Here is a 13,868-nt window from a genome sequence, read left to right as displayed (position 1 = left end):
TATTCTTTTTAGCAGCTATGTAAGTTAAATCACAATGCATACTGGCATTGGGCTGGAATCAATCACCAGGTTTTACCATAATTTCAAATTGTATGAATTTTAATATAGTCAGCTTTTCTATAACACATGTTTCAAAAACGTGTATTTGTTCCAATACAATTGACATATCAGGGAACATTTCAAGTTTGCTTTTGTGTGGATTTTTTTTTTCTGAGAAAAACACTGAGAATATAGAATTGCTTCACAATAACTCAGTAACTACAATCTTTCAGAAGCCCATTTCGACAAGCAAATTTCACCTCCTTGTTCAAGGCAAAGTGTCATTTATTATATAACTACTGATACAGTAGGAGCACTCCATACCTATTTCCACTTCTAGACCCTGTCTTCTCTTATAACTATGGACTCCAGAATAAGACTCAGAATTGCTCACCTGTAATATGAGGATGGGAGATTGGCAGGCCTAACAGCAGGCCAAGCAGTAGTTCTGGGATTCAGCTGAAGCTACTATTTATTTTAGCATTTAAATATTTCTTAAGTTCATTTAAAATGGATATTATTCTACCATAATCTCCTACCTTTTCAAAAGTATTTTGTTTTCCAAATACATGTAAAGATAGTTTTCAACATTTGTTTTTGTAAGACATTATGCTTCAAATTTTTATCCCTCCCTCCTTTACCTCTCCCTCTCTCTAAGTCATCAGGTAATCAAAGTCAAATATATGTAATTCCTTTTTTTTTTAAACAGTATTTTTCCAGATACATGCAAAGACAGTTTACAACATTCACCTTTGCAAAACCTTAAGTTTAAAATTTTTCTCTCTCTCCCCTCCTTCCTTTCTCCCCAAGACAGCAAGCAATCTGACACTGATTAAACAGGTACAGTTCTCCTAAATATATTTCCATATTTGTCATGATGCACAAGAAAAATAAGATCAAAAGGTAAAAAAACGGAAAAAAGAAAAAAGCTGCAAACAACAAAAAGATGAAAATACTATGCTTTGATCCACATTCAGTTTCCATAGTTCTCTCTGTGGCAAATGGCACTTTCCATCCCAAGTCTATAAGAATTGCCTTGAATCACACCTCACTGTTGAAGTGTCAAGTCCATCACAGCTGATCATCACATAAATCTTTTTGTTAATATGTTCAATGTTCTCTTGGTTCTGCTTATTTCACTTAGCATCAGCTCATAAGTCTTCCCAGGTTTTTCTGAAATCAGCCTGTTTAACAATAAAATAATATTCCATTACATTCATACATCATAACTTCTTCAACCATTCCAACTGATAGGCATCCATTCAATTTCCAGTTCCTTACTACTATAAAAAGTACTCTACAAACATATTTGCATTATGTACAATTCTTTTAAACATTTCCATATTTGTTCAGTTGTACGAGAAAAATCAGATGAAAACCTACCTTTAAAAAAAAGTTATCACTGATGAAGTTTTTGAACTTTTTATCCTTTAACCTCATTTGCTCCATAAGGTCTGTAGTTTTTATTGTGTGATTTTGCATAGTGATATTTTTTGGAAAGGCACATACTGCATTACAGCAGAACTATCTATATTTCCAACTACTTCAGGGCATTCATTATTTGCATTAATTGGGAGGTGGATGGTGGTGATAATGGTAGGTGGTGCATAGGAGGTGGTAAATGCTAGTCAAAAGAAGAATATTATGGAATATTATTGTTCAATAAAAAAAAAGGATGATTTCAGAAAGACTTGGAAAAACTTACATAAACTGATGCTAAGGAGTGAGCAGAACCAAGAGAACATTGTATACAACAACAATGAGATTATGTGATGATCAATTCTGATGAACATGGCTCTTTTCAACAATGAGGTAATTCAAGTCAATTCCAATAAACTGTGATGGAGAGAGTTATTGCATCCAAAAAGAGGAATACAGGGACTTAATAGTGGATCACAACATATTTTTTCAATTTTTTTTTGTCACTGTTTGCTTGCTTTTTATTATTTTTCTCATTCCCCCTCCCCCATTTTTGATCTATTTTTTCTTGTACAGCATGATAGATATGAAAATATGTATAGAAGAATTGTATATATTTAACATATATTGGATTACTTGCTTTTTAGGGGAAAGGGTAGGGGAAAGTAAGGAGAAAATTTTGGAACACAAGATTTGCAAAGGTGAATGCTGAAAACTATCTTTGCATGTATTTTGAAAATAAAAAAACTTGATGAAAAAATATTTTTAAAAATTGCCTTTATAGACTTTCATTTATTATACTGACAAATTCCACAGTCCTGCTGCAATACTAAGAAATGCCTGAATCATTCTCATTCTTACATTCCTAAACTTTTAATTAATTTTGAAAAAAAAACAAAGTTTTGACCCTAAGAGAGCTGTCAAGTAAACATGAATGCTATTTCTTCTTCTTTTTTTAAATGTATCTTATATGTTTATTCAAGAAATGGAACATCTAGCTCCATGCATGACCTTATAATCTCTTGCTCATGCCAAGAAAACAAATAATGAAATGATGCTGTCAGATAAATAAAAATCTACATATCTAGGACAAATCTATGTAAAAGAGAAATCTGACTTTGATTTGGGGGCATAAGACATACCCTACATCAAATTAGAATGATTCCTCAAAATTCATAATTTGAGACTTCACTCAAAACAGACATAAATCATTTTTGTTTAATTCTGTAATTTAACCAAAAGAAATTCAGCATATTTTTAAAACAATACATGGGAAAAAAAAGTTAGAGGGGAATTTCTTGCTAAAATACAGAATTTCTGTATAACACAAGAATTCTTAGTCCACAGATGAGATATGATTCATACCTGAAATGGCTCTAACATTAAGCAGATTCAATTTTTGGAAGTAAAGTGGGAAAGTTATCATTTTCTTTTTTAAAAAAGATTTAGCCAAAAGTGGAAGGTATGCATGAAATCATATTACATTAGAAGCATGAAGGAAGGAAAACTACCTACTGCATTGAGCAATACTCTTGGGGCTGTCACTTGGATTTATTTGTTTCCTGGTTTTTTCAACTGCAAAATGGGAACTCTGAAATAATCTATTTCAAAATGGGCAGACTCAGAAAAAATTTGAGTCTCAAGAAATGCCATTAAGAAGTTTCATTCCAATGTGCCCTAGGCATCCCATCCACTGGGCTATAAGAGTAACAATTTAATACATCATGTACATGTTTTTATAACTTTAACTATAAAGCAAGAAGTGAAAACAAAGTTTACTTTTTTTATATGTTCCATATTGATGTTCTAGAAGTGGTAGGTCAGAGACCATTCATTTAAAAGATTTATGTGGATACGATGTTTAGAGTGGTGCCATGTGGGAAGAAATGAAACATGAATCTTCTATATGTTTGCACCACTACTCCCCTCCCCTCCTTCCAATCTCTCAGAAAGCAAACAGAAAAAGCCAGTAAAGTCTGATTTTCCAGTGGCAGTTTCAACTGGGCTTACTACCTGTCTTGATTTGGTCAAGTACGTTAATCTCTCTGTCTCTCTGATTTAAATTTCCTGATCTGAAAAACAAGGATTTGTTTAACCTCTGAGGTCCCTTCTAGATGGAATCCCGCTGGTATCTTAAAAACATTTGTATATTTTTATATGGTATACTTTTTGTCTCTTCTCCATTACTTGGACTGTATGAATTCAGTTCAATTGGTAGCCTTACCCTATCTGGAATAGAACTATTTTAAGAAATAAACTAGAACATGGACATTGAAATGAGTACTAATTACTTTCAAAATAACCAACTTGGAAGACCACATTTTTTTTTAACCCTAGAACTCCTCTTTTGTTAGTGCTTTCTGAGACTGAAAATCTAATTCTAATGTCACACTTCTTCATAGACCAAAAATTTGTAACCCAGCACAATCACCAAGCTTCTTGAACAGACAACTTTAAATGACCTAGCTATTTTCAAAAATCAAAACCATTCTCCAGGATTAAAAATATCATAAATGAAGATAGTCAAAACATTGATTATGTTGTGGATTCTCAAGACATTCTAAGAAGAATTCCAGAAATGTTTTCAAGACTGGAAAGATCAGGAAAATGCTACGGTATGGGACCCTGCCAAGAGAGAGTATAGAGGCCACCTCTATCTTGACCTCTGATGCACAATAAATTTTCTGCCATGTTGCAGAAATGTCCTTGTTGAGCAAAAAGTAGTAATGTGCAACTGAGAAAGGGACTGGCCTGAGGGTAACAGTACAGTTGATCATAAATAGGGATGCCTTGAAGGAGCCTCTTGCCTGTGAGCTGCTGATGTGGCTGGATTGGCTATCCTCCCATACCATGCATCCACAAAGCCCACGAGCTGCTTCTTTGAATGGTGATTGGGGATTCCCTACTGTTCACATGCTGATCATGATTGCAGAAAGGCTGTACTGCATTAATAAACTGGAGCTCTTTTCACACTCTATGAGTCTCCCACCTCATTTATCTCGCCTCTGAGACCAAAGGGCTCATATGCTTTGAACTCTCAATCAAGACTGCCACAACAACTGGCGCCCGAGAACAGGGACTTGAAATTAAAAGGTGCCAGAGTGATCACTATTACACAGTCAAGCACTGCTACATGATCAAGACAACTGCCAAGAGGACTCCAGAAGGAGAATCAAGCTGCACTGTTTCTGGACCAGGCAGAGTGCCGCAGAGAAGGTTAAGTTATCTAATATAGGGCAGAAAATAGTTACTCTATTCCCTGCAGACAGGGAAGCATATGTCAAGACCATATATAAATGTATAAAATAGCAGAGGTGCATAGTTTAATTAGGAGATATTCGGAAATTCCTAGAAATTGCTTACAAAGTTTCTCCTTGGTTACCTGAGGAAGGCTGTTACAATTTTGAGAGATGGACTGTTTTCAGTGAACAGCTCACCACTTATGATAAGCAATGCCCAAGAGAAATACAAAAAAATCCATTTCACCATATATAATCTCATTAAAACAAAGTCTGAAATCAGAACCAGAAAAAGAGGTCAGGAAATTTAATCAGAGCACAGACAGGCCCATTTCTTAGTAATAGATGTCCCTCTCCTATGCCTGAGGAGGATGATAATGAATGGCCTCCCCCTCCTCCACCTTTGGCCCCGCCTTATATAAAGTCTAAGAATGAAATCTAGATGACAGAAATTTTAGAACCAAACCAATTGACTGGTGCTCAAGTTGCTCCAGGGGCAAATTTATACTTTAAGCAACTTAGTGGCAGGAGTAGAAAGAAGTAAGGAGGCTTTGATGTCCGCTGAACTGGTAAATTGGCAAAAAGAGAGAAAAACAGGAACCATTTTTCCTTTAATAACAGATGGCTTATATGTTAATTTATGGGACAGGGATATTTTACATTAATTAGGGATGAAAATCATCATAGATTTTTAGGAGGAATCATTGCTGCTGAGGCTTCTATCACTTCAAAAATGACTTTGACTACAGACACACCAGTATGGGTGGAGCAATGGCCCTGACCAAAGAAAAAAACAACAGCTCTACATCAATTAGTACAAGAACAATTGGAATTAGGACACATCGAGGAAACAAATAGCCCATGGAACTCTCCTGTATTTATTATAAAGAAAAAATCTGGTAAATGGAGAATGTTAATGGATTTGAAACAAGTAAACTCAGTCCTGGAAGACATGGGTTCTTTACATGCAGGTTTGTCATCCCCAAACATGATCCCCAGGGAATAGCCCTTATGGATAGTAGACATTAACAACTGCTTTTACCCTATTCCCCTTCACCCTGAGGACAAGGTTAGATATGCTTTTTCAGTACCAACATATAATTTTCAAGGACCTGTGAAGAGGTTTCAGTGGAAGGTATTGCCACAAGGTATGAAAAATAGCCCTCCCACATGCCAATGGAATGCTGATAAAGCTATTAGCAAAAAAAGGAAACACTACCCCAATGCAGTCATCCTCCATTATATAGTTGATATCTTGGCTGGTCATCCACAGCCTGAGGATTTGGAAATATTACAAATAACAAAGAGAATTAAAATAGTTAGGCTTAATAATATCATCAGAAAAAAATTCAAAGACAAAAATCACTAAAACTATACTTAGACATGGCAGCAGAAATAGAGAGGAAAACATTGTTGAGAATTATCCAATTAACAAAGATAGATTGGATAGCTTAATAGCTACTCAGGAAACTTGGACCATTTTGTTAGGATAAAGAGAGGTAACAGCAGGAAAAATCCCGACTCTGTTGTCATTCCATTAAGTGGCAATGATATTTCCCACAAAGACAAAAACACACCCAGCTAAAGGCCCTAAGGTGTTCACTGATGCCACCAAGCAGAATAAAGCGGCCATATATTCCCTACAATTGGGCATCTCTAATGTATACACTGTACCTTACATCTCAACAAAGCAAAATGAACTATATGCTATTAAAGAAGCATTGAAAATAGACAAACCCATCAATATTATTTCAGATAGCATTCTACAGAAACCTCAAGTTGGTATCCCTCAGGCTAGTTGGGTGTGACTGGAGTCTCAAACACTTTCACCTACTGGACTGCTTGTCAAGTGGGGGTTTGAGTCTGGGAAGACTAAGTGAACCTCAACTGATTGGGAACATCAGGTCCAGCTGTGCTATGGAATACAGCCCTGGGCAAGAAGGAACCAGCACTCATTGAGTGGGGTAGTCCAGAGAATAGAGACAGCATACAGAAAGGCTCAAACAGGACCTATCTTCTCATTGTTTCAAGAGGTGCAAGAGGTGATTTTAATGAGAGTCCATCCTTTTTACATTTTGCATATCCGTTCTCATATGGATAGGCTGGGATAATGGGCCCTCATATACCTCAAAAATATTAAAACAGTTCCTACAGGAATTCTCCATACATCATATTTTTGGGATTCCTTACAACCCCACAGGACAGGCTATTGTAGAAAGGACTAATCAAACCCTGAAAAAATTCATCAAAAAACAAAAAGAGGGAGATGGAGGTAGGGTCCCTCAGAAAGACATAGATAAAGCAATGTACACAATAAATTATTTAAAATTGGATTCAAATGACTTAAGTCCAGCTATAAAATACTCTCTGGTGAAAATAGAGAATTAATAAAAGATAACATCCCATCTTCATTAAGAAACCTCTCTGAGAAGGAGACCATTGTAATAAAAAAGGATCCTGAAGGATGTAGGGGCCAGGATATGCTCGTATCTCCATTGAAGAAAACCATCAGCAGTGGATTCCCACTAGACATTTCAAAGTTGTCCATATTGTTTAGAGAAAGAAATTTAAAATCAAACTGTATTTGTCACTAGAGCTCACGTATCAATGCTTCCTATAAAAAATGAGAAATGGTATCATACTAAGATTGATCATGATAGAAAACAGACCTTAGTCCCATTAGAAAAGTATCAGCTGTGTCACATTAGGTATCATTCTGTTGGTTTCACTTATAGTTTCATCAGTTTGCAAAAGCCTATATCTAATGTACAAAATAACATAGTATAAACTAGATATATAGCGGAACTATCTAGGAATGTCTCAACAGGTTTCACCAACAGACTAAGATAGATAAACAATTGCATCAGATGATAAAAGACTTAAGAGAAGTATCACTGAAAATAGGAGCAGAAGTTGAGTAATTGAAACTCCAGGCTCAATTACAATGTGACTACAGATATACAAAGCTTTGTGTAACCCCTTTGCTGTATAATTGTACAGGACAAGATTATGGTTGGGATGGTATCAAGAGGCATTTGAATGGCTTATTTCTCTAACACAATTGAAGATGACATAGAAAGTTTATATAAAGTAGCATCTGAAATGTTTAAAGTAGCATGAGAAAGCTTCTCATGAAGATTTGAATCCAGATAAAACTGCTGGAAAAAAAAATCATACATTGGTTTGACAATATCTCTTTGTAATGGTTAAAATTAGAATTATGTGCTAAGTGAAATGAGCAGAATCAGGAGATCATTATATACCTCAACAACGATACTGTATGAGGATGTATTCTGATGGAAGTAGATTTTTTCGACAAAGAGAAGATCTAACTCAGTTTCAATTGATCAATGATGGACAGAAGCAGCTACACCCGAAGAAAGAACACTGGGAAATGAGTATAAACTGTTTGCATTTTTGTTTTTCTTCCCGGGTTATTTTTACCTTCTGAATTCAATTCTTCCTGTGCAACAAGAGAACTGTTTGGTTCTCCACACATATATTGTACCTAGGATATACTGTGACATATTTAACATGTATGAGACTGTTTGCCATCTGGGGGAGGGAGAGGAAAAGTTGGAACAAAAGTGAGTGCAAGGGATAATGTAAAAAATTACCCAGGCATGGGTTCTGTCAATAAAAAGTTATAATTAAAAATAAATAAATAAAAAATAAAATTAGAATCATGGATTTCCCTCTGTGTTAAGTTGTTATTGCTTTATTGTTGTCCTGTAATATTAGGATGCTTTTATAGATCTTTCTCCACAATCCTTTCAAAGGTTGTAGCTTAAGAAAAAACTTATTATCAAAGGGGCAGCTAGGTGGTGAAGTGTATAGAGCACCAGCCTTTAAGTCAGGAGGACCTGAGTTCAAATCTGACCTCAGACATTTAACACTTCCTAGCTGTGTAATCCTGGGCAAGTCACTTAACCCCAAATTGCTTCAGAAAAAAACAAAAATAAAAACAAAACAAAAAAACCACTTTTTATCTAAAAGATAAAAAGGGGGGATTGCTAGGGTATGGGACCCTGCCGAGAGGGAGTACAGAGGTCATCTCAACCTTTGGGGCACAATAAGTTTTCTGCCACATTGCAGAAACGTCCTTGTTAAGCAAAGAGCAATGATGTGTGATATAGGAAAGGGTTTGGTCTGAGAGTCACAGTGCAGTTGTTGCTTGTAAGCAGGGATACCTTGACAGGGCCTCTTGCCTGCAAGCAAGACACATTGCTGGAATGGCGGAATTGGCTCTCCTCCCATTGGCAGATACCATGCATACACAAAGACCACAAGCAGCTTCTCTGGTGATTGGGGATTTCCTACTGTTCACATGCTGATCATGCTTGCAAAACTGTATATCAACAAGGCTGTACAGCATAAAAAGTGGAGCTCTTTTTATACTCTATGAGTCTCCTTCCTCATTTATCTCGCCTCTGAGATCAAAGGGCTCATATACTTTAAGTTCTCAATCAAGATGCTACAGGAAAATAATCATACTTTGAAGGAACCTTATTAATCTGAACATTTTGATGTTCTGTAAGAACTTCAATAATGCAAAGTAAGGAGAAGAAAAAACACTACATATGAACCTAAGAGAGAATACCACACTACCTTCTTCTGAGATGCAGTATACTGGAAAAAAAAAAAGCTGCAGCTGAGTCAGGTGATATCTTGCCTTGAACCCTGCCAGACAATTTTGTGAATATGAGTTCACTTAACCCCTGGGAGCTGTAGCTTCCCAACCTAAATATGAGGAAAATAATATTTGTCATATCAAATGCAAAGGACTATTATAAGGCCTCAAAGAGAAAATGTTTATAAAGTGCTTTGAAAACCTTTGAATGCTATGTAAATGTCAAATATTATTGTTGTTTTCAGCTTTTCTGAGGGATTTAGGTAGTCTTGGGAAAAGTCACTACCTGCTATAGGCCAGAACTTTGTACTTGAAACAAGGATTCGTACAAGGTGCTAACTCAGTGGAATTGATGTGAAAATGGTTATCTAGTTTAGCATTAATTAGCATTAGCATTTAGATTAGATTAATAGTTCTCTAGTTCAGTATGACTGATTTAATCTTAGCCACAGGTAACCCTAGAGAACTTCTAAATTTATTTATCTATCTATATCATTAATTTTTAAATTTTCGATAAAGATGCAGTGGCTCCAGCAAACAGGTTTTATAACCCACCAGAAGACCAGTGTCCAGTGTGAGCAGTTCCATTATCTTTTAGATAATTGCCAGGTGATGTGGAAGGATCCAGAAAGTAATGAATGGAAGGGACCAGATAGGCTAACTGCCCGGGACCTGGGCTAGTTTGGTCTCAGTGGAGGAAATAAATGCAGGAAGACAGCCACCATGATGGTGTGAGATGTAGTAAATCTCTCTCCTTGACTCTTGAGAGCTTGAGCTCCCGCCTCCATTCCTCTGTCATTTATGAAACTGTCTCTGAGCCTCTCAGTCCCCCAAGAGAGTCACCAGGAGCCTAACCAAAGATGGAATGAATCTGTCTCTCAGTCTCTTTGAGTCTGAACCAGTCTCTCCCAAAGTGCAGTAAGGAGAGCCACCAGGAGCCTGATCAAAGATGGAATGTCTTTGGCTGAGTTTGTTCAAAGAGCAATTCAATAATAATAAAAAGCTGAATGTATACTTTTGAGGCTTGGGAAGTAAAAGACTAAGAGCTAAGAACCTTGGAAGGAGGATGTAGAAATTTTTTCAATCATTTCTAAGTTCACAACAATACAATGAAAATCTAAGTTGGGTCAAACAAAAAACCACTTCTCTTATCATTAACATATTGAATGCTGTTCTTTAGCAACAATATTATATTAATTATGGATACTAATTCAGGTTGTAATGATGCTCTGTTTCCAGTATAATTTATTAGTGAAGTCTTGATGATATTAAACTTTTTTTTTTTAATATGGGTATTTGTTAGAATGCCCCTTGATGGCAGAGACTGTTTTTATCTTTTTTTGCATCCTCAGTGCTTGTGCTCAGACAAACCCTATCACAAAGCTAAACAAATACTTGTTGACTATTATTATTTATAATCCATATAATGCACTAAATTTTAGTAATTTATAATAATATGCTTCACAATCTTCACCATTCCCATATATAATCTATACTGAATACTAAATCCAGACTCCTTAAGAAGTTTTAACAGTTTCTGGTAGCGATGACATAGTCTTGACATTCCCCCCATCCCCCCAAATGCACAAGTCTAGTTCCTTTGTTGAAATATTGCTCATTCATTTTAGAGGTAAGTCTCTTTCAGTTACATTTGATCCAATACTTGTGCCCATTTTATTTTACTATTCCTTAGTTAAAAGTGACATGTGTTTATTCTAAAAGTTTTTCAATAGGTTTTTGACCTGTTTATCATACATTCTAAGAATCTCTCCTTTTTGGCATGGAAATATTAATCATAGATGCTTTGGGGCAATATATTTTGAATTTTGTTAGTATCACAAATTTCTTCTTTAATTGCTTGCCAAACATATTACTGTCCCTTTTAAAAGTTCCCCTACTACCACTACCACTGGCATAATTATTAGTAACACTGGCAACAAGAGTGATAGAGTAACAACTTTCAACTTTCTCTATCAGCTTTGATTTCAGAATGCCACTAAGTTTCTTTAATATATGCTCATTATGCTCATACTCAATGTGTTTGGCATATAGGAGACTAAGGTTTTTGTAGTTATCAGCTTCAACCGTACTTGATATTTAAGCTTGAAGCCATCAGTTCCCATCTCTTTGGTATACATTAAGAATTTTATATCTATAAAGTTCAAATCACATTCTGATATCAATGGAGAAAGTGTGTTGTGATGGAGCTATAGAGTTTGATATCATCTTTTCCATACACATGACATTCTTATTTAACTCCTTTAACTTGGAAATCATACTTCATTCTACTTAAGAAAAATGATAACATACTATAAACATGTCTGAAATTCTCTCTCAGGAAAACACTATTTTATATTAATTCTTGACATTACTATGCTGGTGGCATATTTTTAAAAAATGAGTTTTCCATATGAGCATTAAATACTCTTAGCATTTTTACTACACTTGGGTTTATTTTATTTATTTGCAGTATGTGAATAAATTAGTAAGTACAGGCCAAGTCAAACATTTTGTGATAATTAACAGACAATACATGCTATAGTTTTTTGGGTCAAATTGAATGATAAGAAGTTGCTCTTTATATCATTTGGATTTCTTAGAATTCTTATTGTTTGTGAATCAATGGGCTGTTTTCTTAAAATTACAGATTTTTTTCCTTCATATGCTTTGGTATAAAGTTTACAAGGAAATATTTGGTTTTTATTTGCTAGCACTGTCATCTTTTGATAATCATATTTTCTGTCAAGACAGACAGAATCAGGCATAAATCTGAGAAGCTTAAGATGCTTTAATGGAAATTTAAGTTGCCACTCTGAAGCATTTAAAAAAACATGGATCTTATATACTTCAGCAATTTCCAGTTTTCGTAGAGGGGCTAAATTTCCAGTTACTTCCTTTGATGTATCTGTTATATCAATCTCTTATTGATGATATGTAAACTGTTTCCTGTTAGATCTAACTTCCAATGAACATGTCCTTCTTCCAAGGTTCTCTATCATATGATCTTTTCAAGAATCTATAATATAGTTTTTGAACACTGTGGGAATTGTTTAGTTTTTAAGGGGTGCTCTGATTCTCTGAATCATCTAACCTACTGACTTTTTCTTTAGGTAGTTAATTGGTTCATTCAGCAGCCAAAGTGATCTTCCTAAAGTTCAGATCTTTCCATCTTATTTTCCTACTCAATAAACTCCCGGGGCTCCCTATCACTTCAAGAATCAAATATAACATCCTATTTTAAAGCTCTTCACAATCTGGTCCCTTCCTATCTTTCCAGTCTTCTTATGCTTTATTCCCTTTCATGTGTTCTACAGTTCAGTGAAACTGGTCTTCTTGCTATTCCTTTTCACATATTCTTTATCTCCTGATTCTCTAATATTTGCTTTTCACTGGCTATCTCCCATGCCTAGAATACCTTCCCTCCTCATCTCTGCCTCTTGTCTTTCTTCAAGAGAAGAAACCTTCTCTCCCCCTCCAGTGCCTTCTGATAGTACTTCCAATTACTCTGTTTGTACATCTAGATATAGCTATATTTATCTTATATGTATAGTTGTTTGCATGTTACTTCCTCACTAGACTGTAAATGCTTTGAGGAGAGAAAATTGTTTTTGGTCCCCTCTCCCCTTTTTTGTAATTCTAGTGCTTAGCATGGTAAACATGCCCATAGTAAACATCTAAAAAATGCTTCTTGACTAATTCTAGGAATCTAGAATTTCTAATACATTTTTGTTTTTTCAGATTCCTTTCTGAATGTTTTTCTTTTTTTCTTTACCTGAGTAAAAGAACAATAAAGTTTTTATTCTGGGTACCAACTGAATATTGATGCCATCTTCCAGTGTCTTTCCATATATCTCTAATAGCTTTCTCAAGGTATTTCTGCCATGACGGTTTGACACTGGCTCTTAAGGACATTTTTAAGAGTTTTGCTTTTCTTCTTATGATTCTTACTATGGCAACAGCCGCCACATATACTGCTGTGGCCAGATTCTGAAATGTTTTTATACTTAGTCAAATACTGTGAAAGAAGATCTTGATTCAAAATAGTTACAGTAGATATCAGTTTTTTAAAATGGTTATAGCAGATAATAGCTTTTAAAAATGACTATTTTGGTATAATTGATCTTCAAGTTAGATTCATGCCACCAAGTGCAAAAAAGACTTTTTGAAATTACAGTATTTGAAATTAAGTATTGCCATCTACCTCATCTGATGTTATTAGGTCTAATTTCTGAGGTTAACATTGTCAAGATTTTCAATGATCTGGGACTCTTTAACTTTTCCCTCTTCTGATTTTAGTAGTTCTTCAATTTTATCTCTTATTCTACTATAAGCTGAAAAATAAGGTTATTATTTTGTGTTGGCCCTTTACTTTGCTATTATTGGCTAATGTCATGTGACTTGGAGCCAAGCATATCATTGACAAAAAGTAACATAAAACCCTATTTTATAGATGTTAAGATGTTTGCAATTTTGTCAACTTGAAGTATTCCTATCTTTGGTGCATTTCATGTACACTTATGGTGTACCCATTTTAGTGGTCA

The 13,868-nt window shown here is 35.2% G+C and overlaps 1 protein-coding gene across 3 annotated transcripts in view; it reads right to left on the bottom strand.

Moving 5' to 3' along the window:
• Positions 1-13,868, bottom strand: part of FUBP3 (far upstream element binding protein 3) — a 77,351-nt gene that overhangs the window by 51,241 nt on the left and 12,242 nt on the right. The window lies entirely within an intron of this gene.

The sequence above is a fragment of the Sarcophilus harrisii genome, chromosome 2 (assembly GCF_902635505.1).
Source record: "Sarcophilus harrisii chromosome 2, mSarHar1.11, whole genome shotgun sequence".
NCBI lineage: Eukaryota > Metazoa > Chordata > Mammalia > Dasyuromorphia > Dasyuridae > Sarcophilus > Sarcophilus harrisii.
Note: the sequence above shows the minus strand (reverse complement) of the source record. Positions and strands in the feature narration are given on the sequence as shown.